Below are 14,627 nucleotides of genomic sequence, written 5' to 3'. Positions count from 1 at the left end.
ACAATGATATGCTGAATCTAATAATTAAATTATTACTAAATTTTTTATTTCCATGGAACTTTCAATGCTTAGTGAAATCTTAGTGATATTCTGATTATCTAATAGGACAAAAAGAAATCTAAAGGTGAATAAAGAAGAATAAATTAAAAACAAATGAAAATGGAAATGTATCATATATCACATGATGCAACAAAAGCAGTTCTAAAGGAAACTTTATAACATAAACACATATATTAAGAAATTAGAAAGAGCTCAATAAGAATTTACACCACAAGGAAGTAGATAAAGAAGAACAACTTAAGCCAAAAGTTAAGAAATGGAAGAAAGCAAATAATAAAGAATCAGAGTGGAAATAAATGACACAGGGAAGAAAAAACCGTAGAACAGAACAACAAAACTAAGAGTTGGTCCCTCAAAATGATAAACAAAATTGACAAAACTGTATCTGGACTGACTGAGAATAAGAAAGAAGACACAAACAAAGAAACAAACAAACAAATAGAAATGAGAGAGGAGACATTACAAATGCTACTGCAGAAATACACAGGATCATGAGAGACTATTACAATAAGAACCATCAGATGACAACAAAGAACACAACCTAGAAGAAATCAGTACATCTAGCAACACACAATCTATTAAGGCTGAATCAGGAGGAAATAGAAAATCAGAACACACCAATAATGAGTAAAGAGATGAAATCAGTAATCTAAAACCTACTAACACAGGTAAACCCAGGATCAGTGGTGAAGTCTACCAAAATTTTTTTTTTACACAAGAGTAACAGCAATTCTCCTCAAACTCTTCCAAAAAGTTAAGGAGGAAGGAATACTACTAAACTAATTGTACAACGACAACATTACCTAGATTTGCAACACAAATTCAAGAATACATTGAAAGTTTTATACTCCATGACCAAGTGGAATTTGGGAAGTGAAAAAATTGTACAGTGAAAACTACAAGACTTTACTGAGAGAAATGAAAGATACAAACAATTGGGAAGACATCCTGTAGTTGTGGATCAGATGAATTAATGTCATTAAAATGCCTATACTACCCAAAGACATCTAGCAATTCCACACAATCCCCATCAAAACTCCACAGGCATTCTTCACAGAAATAGAAAAAACACCTAAAATTTGTGTTTCAGTAGTTGGACTGTAATATGTTTAGGTGTAGATCTATTCACGTTTATCCTGCCTGTTTGCTGAGCTTCATGGCTGTGTAAATTGATGGTTTTCAGCAATTTAGAAAGTTTTTAGACACAATTTCTTCAAATCCTTTCCCCTGCCTTTTTATCTTTCCTCTTCCTTATTAGTAGTATGCTTACTGTTTTCCACATGTCTTTGAGGATCTGTTCAGTGTTTTCATTCTTTAGTCTGTCTGTCCTTCAGACTGGATGATCTCTATTGAACTATCTTCATGTTCCCTGGTTCTTCCGCCAGATCAAACTAGTTGAGATCTCTAGTGACTCAGGAAATAGAATGTATTTTTAATAGCTACTGTGGTTTTATATAAAGGCATAATGTATGCAATGAATATTAATTGAGACTGTGGAGGAGTTAGGATTCTCCCATCCGTCACCTGATGGGGAGGATATGGGTATGAGACAAAGGAAGAGGTGAGAACTGTGGGCATTGGGGACGAAGTTCTCCCTGACTGTCACGTGTATGTTCAGGACTAGGGAGTATGTAGGAAATGAGAACCACTTAAGCTTCATGTGAAGAACAGCCTTGGTGCCTAATCTCAGATCAATGAATTACTAATTACATGGTAGGTTAGTTAACCTTCCTATTTCTCAGTTTCCACAACTGTGAAATATTGGAAATTAAAATATACTTTAGTGCCAGGTACACAATTGTACAGATAGCAGTTCTTGGCATCTTTTCCCACTACTACTAATTCTAAGCCATGTGTCTAAATTTTATTACAATAAATTAGAACAACTTTCTAATTTGATGCCTTATATTATTCACTTTCTCTTACTTATCTAATTTGTATTCATTGCAATGGTTGTGCAATAATTTTGGGTACGCTTTAACTTCAGGGTCTACTGCAGAATAAACAGTCAGTAAACACTTTGTTCAGGCTACTTGTGTTCATAATCACAAGAATGATGGACTCAACAAGATGCAGATATTCCTGTTGGGTTGTTTACTGTTCTCCTTTGTTAAAATAAATCTGTGGAGTATAACGTATCATCACTTCTTTTTCCGAATAGCTCACCTGTACCTCTGTCAATTCACTAATTCTGTCTCATAGAAAAGGCTGCCTTCATCTTCTCTTGAGATGGTCACATGTAATTTTTATCTTTCATGTTATTGATGTGATATATTACATTTAATTATTTGTGTCTGTTGAACCGTCATTGCATCCCAGAGACAAATCCCACTTGGTCGTCTTGTACAAAACTTTCAATGTGTTCTTGAATTTGTTTTGCAAGTCTGGGTAATGTCATTGTGGATTAAGTTTAGAAGTATTCCCTCCTCCTTAACTTTTTGGAAGAGTTTGAGGAGAATTGCTGTTGATCTTTCTGTAAAAAAAAATTTGGGTAGAATTCACCAGTGAAGCCATCTGGTCCTGGCGTTTTCTGCGTCAGTAGGTTTTTGATTACTGATGTCATCTCTTTACTCATTATTGGTGTGCTCTGATTTTCTATTTCTTCCTGATTCAGTCTTGATAGATTGTGTGTTGCTAGATGTACTGATTTCTTCTAGGTTATGTACTTTGTTGGCTTATGATGGTTCTTATTATAGTAGTCTTTCATGATCCTGTGTATTTCTGTAGTAGCATTTGTAATGTCTCCTCTTTCATCTATTTGTTTGTTTGTTCATTTGTTTATTTGTTTGAGTCCTCTCTCTTATGCTCAGTCAGTGTAGCTAAAGTTTTGTCAATTTTGTTTACATTTTGAGGTACCAACCCTTAGTTTTGTTGTTCTGTTCTATGGTTTTTTGGTCTCTATTTCATTTATTTCCACTCTGATCTTTATTATTTGCTTTCTTCCTTTTCTTCAATTTTGGCTTAAGTGGTTCTCTTTTTCTAGTGTCTTGGGCTGTAAAGTTCTTTTTGTTTGTTTGTTCGTTTTTACTTGAGATCTTTCTAATTTCTTAATATGTGTGTTCACTTTTATAATGTTCACTCTGGAACTGCTTTTGCTGCATTATGTAAGATATGACATATTCCCATTTTCATTTGTTTTGGATAATTTTTTCTTCTTTATTCACCTTTGGATGATTTTTCTCCCATTGGATATTCAGAAGTTTCTACATATTTGTAGATCTTTGCACTTTCCTCTTGATTTGTAGGTTCATACCACTGAGATATGAAAGTTGGTATGATTTCAATATTCTTCAATTTGCTAAGACTTCTTTTGTGTCCTATCACATGCTCCATCTGGAGAATGTTGTGTGTGCTCTGGGAAAATGTATTCTGCTGCTGTTGAGTGGAATTTTCTATATATGTCTCTTAAGTTTCTTTGTTCTTAAGTATGATTCAATCTCAATGTTTCCTTGTTGTTTTTCTGTCTGGATGACCTATCCATTGTTGTTTATTTGTTTGTTGGTTTGTTTATTAGTTTTAATGGGCACAAAACACTGTAATAGTTAGACATTTATCACTTATATCCCTCACAAAGTGATAACCCACCTCCCCCAATCTACTACCCCTCTGACATTGTTGATAGTTAAGTATTGAAGTCCCCCCACTGTTATTGTATAATTGACAAGTAATTTTGAGAACTTGCCACCAAGCAATTACATTGGGAGCACTGTACAAAGAGTTCAGTAAGGTTTCATAATCTTGATATATTCGTGTCTCACAACTATGTTCCTGTCGATGTGTGGTGGTGTCTTGCTGAGTGGCATTCATTATTGTCGTTGTGTGTTTTTGTGTGCTGTAGGAAAAGATCTGAACTTGAAATAGAGCAATGAACAAACACTAAATTTCTTGTTAAACTTGGTGAGAGTAGAAGTGAAATCAGGGACATGTTAGTCCAAATGTATGGGGATAAAGCAATGAAGAAAACGGCCATGTACAAATGGATTAAACTTTTTCTGAGGGGAGAAAATGCATCGCTATAGAAGAAAGTTCAGGGCGGCCTGAACTTTGCAAAAATTCATTGCAAAAATTCATAGAAATCTGTGTCACAATAGTTAGCTGACTCTGAGGGAGAATCATAGCAGACCGAGTAAACATCGAAAGACAAACAGGAAAATATTAACTAAAAATCTTGGCATGAGCAAAGTATGTGCATAAATGGTCCTGAGGGAGGCTCTTGCATCATGACAATGCACCAGCTCACAGGGCCCTGTCTGTGAGGCAATAATAGCCAGGAAACAAATAGCTGTATTGGAACAGCCTCCCCACTGACCTAATCTGGCCCCCAATGACTTCTTTCTTTACCCTAAAATAAAGGAAATATTGAAAGGAAGACATTTTGATGACATTCAGAACATGAAGGGTAATACGAAGACAGTTCTGATGGCCATTCCAGAAAAAAAGTTCCAAAATTGCTTTGAAGGGTGGACTACGTGCTGCATGGGGGCATAGCTTCAAAGGGGAGTACCTTGAAAGCGACTGTAATAATATTCAGCAATGAGGTATGTAGCGCTTTTTCTAGGATGAGTTGGCATATTTAATTATCAGACCTCATATTTCTTTCTTAAGATCTGTTAGTAATTGTTTAATATATTTTGGTGATCAGATATTGGGAGTGTACATAGTTATAACTGTTCATATATATATACATATATATACATGTATATACATATATATAAACATATATATGTATAAACATATATAAAATATATATATATATGTGTATATATATATATATATATATATGCAAGGATTGTTTAAAGGTTATTCAATTCGGTTATGATACACATAAAAAATTTTTTTGCAATGACTTAAATGCCAAAATTGCATTCATTTTTTTTCCACCCTGTTATTAATGTGATCGAATAAACTTATAGGTTAATTTTAATTATTATAAAATACAAAGATGCTTGTTTACCTGTATACAGATAACTTGTGAGAGCATCGATGGGTTAAATATTATCATAGAGTCTAGCAGAACATTTAATTAGCTATTATCTTAGGTTTTGGAAACTGAGACCTTTTTGGTAGTGGTCGAACTCTAAAAAACTTAAAGAAAGTTTACCCCCACTTTCAGTACCCAGTTTTTCCCTGGCCCCGTGGTCCGTAAAACGGCAATAGCCTTATGTTGGGGACTCCATTGTCAGTCAGATAACCGCCATATCTGTTCTGTTCCACCTGACTTTCCACCAGAATGCCATTCCATGAGGGAAAATGGAACAGGGCAATCAGTGCTTTCTCTTGCTTATACCATCACAGTAAGTAAGTAAAGGGTTAACACTTTCATTTTGGGCTTGCTGCTTTAATGGGTACTCTGCATTTGCCAGCTCAGCTTTCCAGCTCAGCTGAGCTGCTGACACTGGGTTATCAGGTAAGAAATGGAAGCATAAGACAAATGTAAGTGCAGGCTCGGGGTGAGAGATAAAGGACATTTCATATCCTCTTGATCCTATTTCTCTTGAATGTGACAGCCTAAATAATACATATTTAAATTATCTTTTATCAAGATGTCTAACTAAAATGTGAGATTTAAACTAGACACTGCTTAGAATTAACTCCATTGAATGAATAGGTGGATTTTTCAAATAATTAACAAAAAAACACACATTTTAGCTTCATTAACTGGATAATTCAGATGAAAAGGCAGAAGTCTAAATTACTGTTCTAAATTTGATGCTATACAGTAAGTAATATGGGTGTTTAGATAAATCTTATGTCACACAAACTTGACGTGCTAAAGATGAGTTAGAACAAAAGTAACTTAAGAACCCAGTGATAACTTGTACTTTCCATTACTTAAATAATCAGAATAATTACTTTGTAAGTTGTCAGGTGTTTGCTTGCAATTGCAAAAGGTAAGTAAGTTTGGATCTAAGAACAGCAATAGCAAATTGAGGAATGACATTTGAGGATAGTCGTGTAGTCCAAGGTGGTATATTCTGGATCTCTGTAAACCAATGAGAAATTCAAAAGCTTAACTACTAAACAGACGAGGATATATGTGTAACAGAGAAGCTATTTTTATAAATCGAAAACAAGCACACATGAGATAGAAATAAGTTATATTATAACATTAGGAGCTTAACTAAACCAGGAAGTAATTTTATGAACATTGTGGAACAATGAAATTTGGATATTTATAAACCATATAACAATGTCAGGGGTTTACGGACTATAGAATACAACACAAGAAGGATAAACAGATAACTGTCAGCATTTCAGTAAGAGCTACAGCCAATTTATATTTCCCTCCCTGCGTGGCACTTCTTTAACCTCTGTCAGAGAACTTGGTGTGCCCAGTGACATTCTTTATTTCTCATTACATACGATAGTTCTGTTGTGTGGGTGTGGGGGTGTGTGTATAGATATATACATATAGTGTATCTCATACATAGCATATTATATATACATAACATTATATACCTAGAATATATGCCTAGTATATACATGTATATAATATACTATATATAATACATAGTACATTATATATGCTATGTATGCATGTAATATACATATATATATATATATATATATATATATATATACACACACATAGTATATCATGCAGTTTGTGTAAAATACCTTAAACCTTCAGAGATTGGTATCAAGAGAGGAGGCCCCACTTCTTCTATGCAGTCAGGTTCTTCTTTTTCTTCTTCTTTTTCTTTATCATATTCTTTTTCTCCCTCCTCACTTTTTTGTACAGGGTTGAATCAAGTACAGTGACCCTGAGTATGAACATTGCAAGACGAGGACCTTAAAATACCACAATATTCATTTGGATTGAAACAATTGTCTGCACAAGGTCCCACTGTGTGGGAATTTAATAATTTATTCACTCAATATACAGTTATCAAATGTTATTTTGATCTAGGCTCTTTTCAAGCAAAAGAGTATACTGTTTATTTCAAGAATTTGCCAAGAATTTGAAGTTACAGAACATTTATATTTTTAAAATCAGCAGTTCATGAGTATAAAAAAGCTAACAATACATTTTACTAATTTGTAATAAATAATTTATAAGTAAGAGGTAAAGTACTACCCATTTTATTAATAAAAATTAAAATGTGATAAGATTAGGTATGGAGGTTTGGAGTTATACTTTCTGATCTAACTAACTCTTATCTAGAGATCTCTAAGAATATCTCATATGTAGGTCACAATATAATGAAGATTTTCTACCTGGAGATGAGTCAGTATAGCTGAATGAGTAAGAAGATGGACTCTGGATCCATTCTGCCTGTTCATATCTGTTCCTGTTGCTTATTAGCCATATTCCCTTTTTCCCATTTCCTAAATGCTCTGCCTTAATTTCCTCATCTGTAAAATAAGGATATTAGTTTTCTACACAGCTATCAGGGTTAAACGAGGTAATACATATAAAGTACTCTTAAGAGCAATTAGCAGAAAATGTGCTATACAACTCATTAGGCACTGTTTCCTTGTTTCTGTTTTCATCATACTCTGTTCTTGGCACAAAAGTTCCATGTATTATAGAAATAGAATAAAAGAACTGTTCTCCAAGTCAATGCAGCCATCTATATTTAATGTATAATAAACAATTTCACAACACACATGAATCTACATAACTTGTCAAAAAATCCATAGAAATAATTATTTTATTTGTTTGGAAATAGAATTCTGAAGCTCTCAGGACTATACTCCTTGGCAAATGTAGTATTTGGCAGTTATATAGTACTATAGTATTTGGCAATTATATAGTACTTAGCAATTATATAGTACTGTGTTTTTACTTGATTTTTTAACGTATATCTTTCTCTGTCTAGAGTCTGAAACTCTTTGTTTTGTATATCTATGTATTGAGACAGGTTACTTAGTATGAAATCAGGCAGTAAGAGACTCCTGGTAGACTGAGCAAAAACAGAACAAAAACAGAACACAGGACATCCATACCAGGACAACCGTACCAGGACAAAACATCATGAATCCTACTCTGGGACAAATGGGTTTTTTCCAAAGGCCTCCCCCAAGCTAAGCAGTAGAGTGAGTCTGGGAAACATTGTATCCATAGGCACCCACATCCCATCATCCCCCTCCCAGATTGAAATAAAGGTATATAAACACAAGCTTTTGCCTTAGATAGTGGGCATCCCAGTTTGGGTACCCCTCCCGCTCCGGAGCTGTAACTCTGTGCTTAGGATAATCTTCCTGTGCGACTCTTTGCCTCTCCCTGGTCTGTGTATCCATTCTTGGACTCCATGAGACTACGAACCCTGGCATTCACTAAGCAAAATCCTACATCAGTATTGTAACACTGAATTTAATAAATATGTGCTGATTGGATGATAGATTGAGAATTGCAAATCCCCTACCTGAGGGAGAATACGTTGAACATGATGAACCGAATTGGATAGGGATTCCACCATATCAATCATTGGATGCCTTCCAAATCCGGATATTTTTCAGTTATCTCGCCCGCTTTCTACCTCTTGCTCCTCCTCTCCTTCTTCTTCACCAAACTCATAGAATCCTAGAGGGTTGACGTAGGTCCCTGCTGAAATTCTGGCAATTTGTGCTCGTAAGTAATTACTCTCATTTCCTGGGAAAGATGTGTAGCTTACAATGGGGTGATCCAAATGCCCAGTGAAAATTTTCTTGATTTTTCTTGCAATAACAATTTGTGCAGGTGTAACTGGTGGTAACTTCACCCATTGTCTCCTAGTTCATTGCACACTAAGTAGACATATTTGTGGGCACGTGTTCTACTTTCTTCTTTTGGTATAACCTGTGGGGCCTTGTAAGAGGACCTTGGTAATTCATCTTCGTCACCTTCTTCACCTTCTCTGTCTCCATTGTCCCTCTGTTCAATTACATCTTCCTCTTCCACCCTCTCTTCATCTTCTCCCTCACGAAATTCCACTTCAGCTGCAATACAATTCATTTCCAGACCAAAGATCTTGCCCCAGAAACAGCATCCTTGAATTTAGTGGGTGTCAGTAAACTGCTTGAGGGCAAGACATATGCTATAGGTCTCATCTGTGTGCAAACCAACTCCAGCTTGGTCAAAATAAAAAGCTGACTCCATTTCATTTGGAAGAGAGTTTTCTGCCTGGGGATGCAAAAGCTGCAGTTAATATTTTATCTATAACGAGATCTGCTTTCTTCATTTTCCATTTTCCATCTTGCTATTAGCTCTCCTTTCTCTCTACGTCACTTCTTTGACATTTCTTTCAAGATTTTACATGTGTGAGGGCCTTCTCCTGAGCAGCCTGCAGGCGGCTGCCATCTCTCCTGTGTTGAGCCCACCCCCTCCACAGACATATTTGAATCTTATTGGACTGGTACCCTCCACAGCTCCACTTTCCTGACTCCCTGCCCCCCACCCTAACTTCCCCAATGCTAGAGCCACTTTCTCCACAAGCAGCCAGCACCGTCCGAATTGCACTCTTCTTGGAAAACTATCAGAGTCTGGCTGACTCCTGGAGGGCAGCGACTGCTTCAGGGTGCTCTGATACTTTTGCTGAATAGCTCCAGGCTCAGCACCGGCAACAAACCCCAGAATTTACATTAATCTAGTGACCACAACACTTTCCACTCTGGTGAGTCCCTGAAACCCTGCCTCACCTGCCTTGCATACCACAGGAGGCTCTATCAGCAGCTGAACCTTAAGGGAGCCAGCAGGTGGCAGCAGGCCGCAGGGTGTCCTGGCTTTTTGAAGAGCTACCCTAGGCCAAGGACTGGTAAAGAGTCCTTGGTTTGTAGCCCTAAAATGAATATATTATATATTAGCTATATTTTTAATAAAAATCTTTAAAAAAAGGAAACAAAAGACATAATATGAGGAAGTTGTCTTGAAAATGACATTAAACTAATGAAATGACATTAGAAGTATTTCTCCTTTTTCTAGTAAAACTAAAGGGTAAATTATGCAACTTCTTTTAAAGCCTTATTTTTTTTTATTATCTGACATTAATTAATTCATTCAACAAGTATTTATTAAGAATAAGAAACAGTTATTGGTCCAGATCGGTACCAGGCCCTTTGGAATATAAAAAATGAAGAAACTGTTTCTCTGCTATCAATACTTCAGTCCCACAAACACATAACAAAAGCTAAGCCGTAATACGAAATACAAAAACACAATGTGAAACAAACTCTAAACATGCAAATGAGTTGTGTGAAACGATGTTAGAAATACTATTTAGCAAGCTATAAAAGCCTGTTGATATGAATTTCAAGTCACACTCACTCACCTCAAATAAAACCCTAAGATCGAACTATTCAGATTTACAGCAGGGACTTATTTTTTCATCTTCCAGTTCTTGGTCAGCTCCTTCCAAATTTCCCTAGAGAAAAAGAGCCTTTTGCTTCTCAGCTATTTCATATGTTGGAAGCATCTCATTCTCATTTTGGAGTGCACCTAATTTTTTACTAAATTGTGCCATCTTCACATCTTGGCTAATACTCTCAATGATGTCCACAGCATTTTCGGGAGGCTATTCTAAGATCTTGCTCAGCATATTAGAAAGATGATCATACCTATTTGAAAAGAGAAAATTCCAGATAATGTTTGTGTCAAACACATTTGAAGAAGCATTTCATGCAGACTCAGTTAGCTGGTTTTTCGGAAACTTCAGCAACTTAAAGCCTTCAGAAATTTTATGTGAATAAACATTTATGGTAACTTCTCCCACGCCAGAAAAACCTAGTCTAGAATTTTCTTTAGAAACAACTCCAATATGATGTGAATATTTAATTTATTTAAAAATATTACAGTAAGGTACATATTTTGCATCATGAACATCTTCACTTTTCATTTGAGCTTGAAATTTCTTAGTTATCCGTTAAAAGTGATTAACATTCTTTTTTTTTTTACCTTAACTTTTTTCCATCCTTCTCTCTCTACCCTCACCAAATCCAGTTTGATTTCTAAACTCTGTTGACTGTCTTAAGATATATTCCCTTCTTTTTTACTTCCTAGGCCAATTGTCTACTTCAATGTTCTTTAGACTTAAAAGAAATGGATTTCATACTGCAACCCCCACCACACACTGAAAAAGTGTCATAAAATATTATTCACCTTTATTAAAATGTGATGCATACTAATATTTTTGTTCTGTTAAAAACACTGCCCTAGGCTTTTATTTCACAACTGAGTAAGTGAAACTGCCTCTAACCTCTCATGAATACATTTCTTTTAATACATTACATTTTATCCAAAATTGCTAGGGTGTGCGTTTTCAAATACCAGATTTGCAGTGTGAATTTACTATTTAAGAGCTGAAAATGTCCATCATAGTGCTCTTATGTTGAATAGAAACGCCTCTGTCCAATATGGAAACATGCATAAACTTCCTCTGTGACAGACAAGCATTGTATCTCTCCAATTTCATTTCTAATAATCAGTTCAATTACAACTTCTACCCCAGAGAGGTAAATCTAGTAAAATCACTTTCAGATAGTTGCTAAGTCCTACTTGATAGCCTTTGCTTGCTATGTCCCTTATATATCATTTCTCTCAAGAAATAGTTTTAAATGACTTCATTGTCAAGTCATTCCTGAAAACCATTCTTTCTCCGTTTAGAGTGGGTCTTCCTGAGATTACTGTTATGCTGCTATGTATTTGTGTACGTTATATATTTCCGATTCAGCAACTGCATTAGGTTCATACATGGCCAAAGTGAGGGTTTTGTGTTTCTTTGCTGTTATGTTAATATGTCTTGTCCCTTATTTAGTGAAACAAAATAGATGCTCAGTAATTGCCTGCTTTCTGTTAATCAACCCTAGGTATTATTTTGTTGTGTGTTTTTCTTTAATATCTGTATTTAACTAACGGATCTTAGTAATGTCAAAGGAAAATATTTAGATCATACAGGCAACCAATTTGAAGGGCAGTTTTAAAATATTCTATGTGAAGAATATATCATTCTTTCCCAGAGTATTTCTATTCCTGCAAATGAACAATGTTATGATTAGAAGTTTGTTTAAAAATTCCTCAAGTTTTCTTAATATTTGTTCAGTACTGAAACGGATGGAGGAGCCTCCAGAATAAAAACATTGCTGCTTACGAGGCGGTAGCTGGAGTTGTAACTGGAGTCTTTGATTTGCTCCAATAGGGGACATGTATGTCATCAAAGCAAGGACTCTAAGTCCACATGGTCATTTTTTATTTCAGGTTTCAATATAATGTCTATATGTGCTTTATTCATAGTTCTTCAGGCAAGAAGTCCACATTAGAAAATGGTTTTTTCTCAAATTGTGAAATATTTTATTAGACATTAATTAATAATTATACCTTTTTCAGTTTTAGAGGATTAATAATTTGTTGTGCTAAAAGGAGGAAGCAATCTGTTTTGTAGGCTTTTTATTCAGCAATGTGGAAACCAATATCCAATCCTGTATTTTAATCAAAGATTGTTTTAATTACAACAAGAAAGTTATTTTTATGGCTGTCAAATATCTGCAAATAACAGAGGGAGTGATTTTTTGGAAGTAGTTTTTAACTACAGGCTATAAAGTGCTTCGAAGATAATAAGGAATATTATAGAAGATATTCATGTATTACCTCAGAGATTTAACATTTGGAAATTAAATAAACTTACATATTTAAGTAATGTCAGTATTAGACAATTCAATAAAAGGAATATTCTCATTTTTGTATTCGATTTTAAATAGTTTGTCAACTCCCAAATATTTATAATGAGCTCTTTTGGACTTTTAACAAAGTGTGTAAACTCATGCTTGTTAAACTCAGGAGAAGAAATTTATATCGGAAATCCAAACAAAACCCCTACTGAGTAGCAGGTCACATTCTTGAAGCTTAAGTACATTGTAGTTTAAAACAGTAATATATAAATAATATTTTAAATTGTCAATCTCAGTTTTGTGAAAGATTCTACTATTAAATGCTATATTTTATTCTTCCGACACTAAAATTATACTGACTAATTCTCCTGGTTTGCCCAGCACTGAAAGGTTTCTTGAGATGCAGGACTTTCAGTGCTGAAATCAGGACAGTTTAAGGATAACTGAGATAGTTGGTCACCCTAGCACTGGCCTGGGTGGGGACTCATACCCAAGCCCTAGACACTAGAACTCCCTGTCCCTGGTAGACAGTTGCGTTTTTCAAGCATCTTGAAGAGATGCTTGGATTTTCCTATTTTTATGGTCTCTTTCAAACCCAAGATTGCATACCTCCCAGGTTTTATTTCTGTGTGCAAAGGGCCTTTAAAGAAGCTAAATGAATGCTCACCAGTGACCTATTTTGTGATACGGTTACTAAGTCACTAATTCTCACTAATACAGACTTCTCAAATATATTTCCCTTCACCCACAGAAACACACTCTCACACACACACAGGTACTCACACCCCCTTCTTTTGCCACACTTTTCTCTTTCTCTCTCTCTTTCTTCCCCCCCCCCCCCCAGGACTTACAGATTTAAGCCCCACTTGCTGCTGCTCTGCAGTAGGTAAGCCTTAGCACTCTGAAGGGCAGTCTCAGTCAGGCTGGGGGCCGCTTCCCAGGCCTCAGGCTCAGCCTCGCCGGGATCATCCTGACTGTTTGAGTCTGTCTCCTGTAAAAGGTCAAATCTCAGCTTTTTTTGTTCAGCGTGGTTACAGCTCACATCCTTCGGTCCATACAGGCGGCCGTTGGTTTGCTGAGGTTGCTGAAAGCCGTTTCGCTTCGATTGGCATGTTTGATAAGGACTTGATTCTCCTTTATCAGGTGGTTGTTCCAAATGGTCAGAGTGAGGTGTCTCAGCTTCAGGAATCACACTAGCGGTCCTGTCTGACTGCCATGGTGCCTCAAGGACCTGTCTGGCCAGAGCCGGGGGAGGAGGAGTAGAAGAGGGTTCCTGAGGAAGAGGAGGTCGAGGTGATGCACCTGGTCCTGTGCCTTCATCCGGAGGTGTGCTGCCTCTGGATGGACGGCTCCAAGGAGGGCTACTTCTGGACTGGGGTCCAGATTCCAGCGCTGACTCGGACTCCGAGGTCTTAGGTGAAGTAGGCTCAGGATCTTGGGAAGAAGCTACTGTCATTTCTTCCCATGGCCGCCCTTCTTCCCCCGTTTGTTGGTTTCCTTTATCTTGCTTCAGGGAGGTCGAGTTTTCCATTACGGTGTCAAGAGAGAAAAAAGTTCTGGATGAAAGGGGCGTGCAGATGTGGAAGGAAGCGCAGCCGGACAGTCCCTTTGCTGAGGTCTGCTAAGGGAATCCCTGGGTCCTAACTTCTCTGCAAGTTGCAGCATCCTGTCTCCATAGCAACCCCAGCAGTATTCCTGTAAAAGAAACAATGGAGCACAGGAGGTTCCAGGATTCTAGGGGGGAGTCCAAGAAACATGAAAATCCTAGCCTCTGCTCCTCTTTCTAGCTCAGCCAATCCGAACTGCAGTCGACCAGTGGTGGTTAGAAACCAGAGAAAGGATCAGGCACTGGAGCACAAGGGGGAGCCAAGGTTTGGCGCTGGAGGTTTTTCAAGGTTTGATAGTTTAATTCTAGTTGAGCGGTGAAGGGCGAGTGGTGCCTTAGTGGAGGGACAATGCATTTGTAGGTGAAGGGGTGTGTGTGT

The 14,627-nt window shown here is 36.6% G+C and overlaps 1 pseudogene; it reads right to left on the bottom strand.

Moving 5' to 3' along the window:
* Positions 1 to 5,924: 5,924 nt before the first annotated feature.
* LOC117020684 (radial spoke head protein 4 homolog A-like) lies at positions 5,925 to 14,208 on the bottom strand (annotated as a pseudogene).
* Between the last annotated feature and the right edge of the window lie 419 nt (positions 14,209 to 14,627).

Source organism: Rhinolophus ferrumequinum, chromosome 3, assembly GCF_004115265.2.
Source record: "Rhinolophus ferrumequinum isolate MPI-CBG mRhiFer1 chromosome 3, mRhiFer1_v1.p, whole genome shotgun sequence".
In the NCBI taxonomy this organism is placed as follows: domain Eukaryota; kingdom Metazoa; phylum Chordata; class Mammalia; order Chiroptera; family Rhinolophidae; genus Rhinolophus; species Rhinolophus ferrumequinum.
Note: the sequence above shows the minus strand (reverse complement) of the source record. Positions and strands in the feature narration are given on the sequence as shown.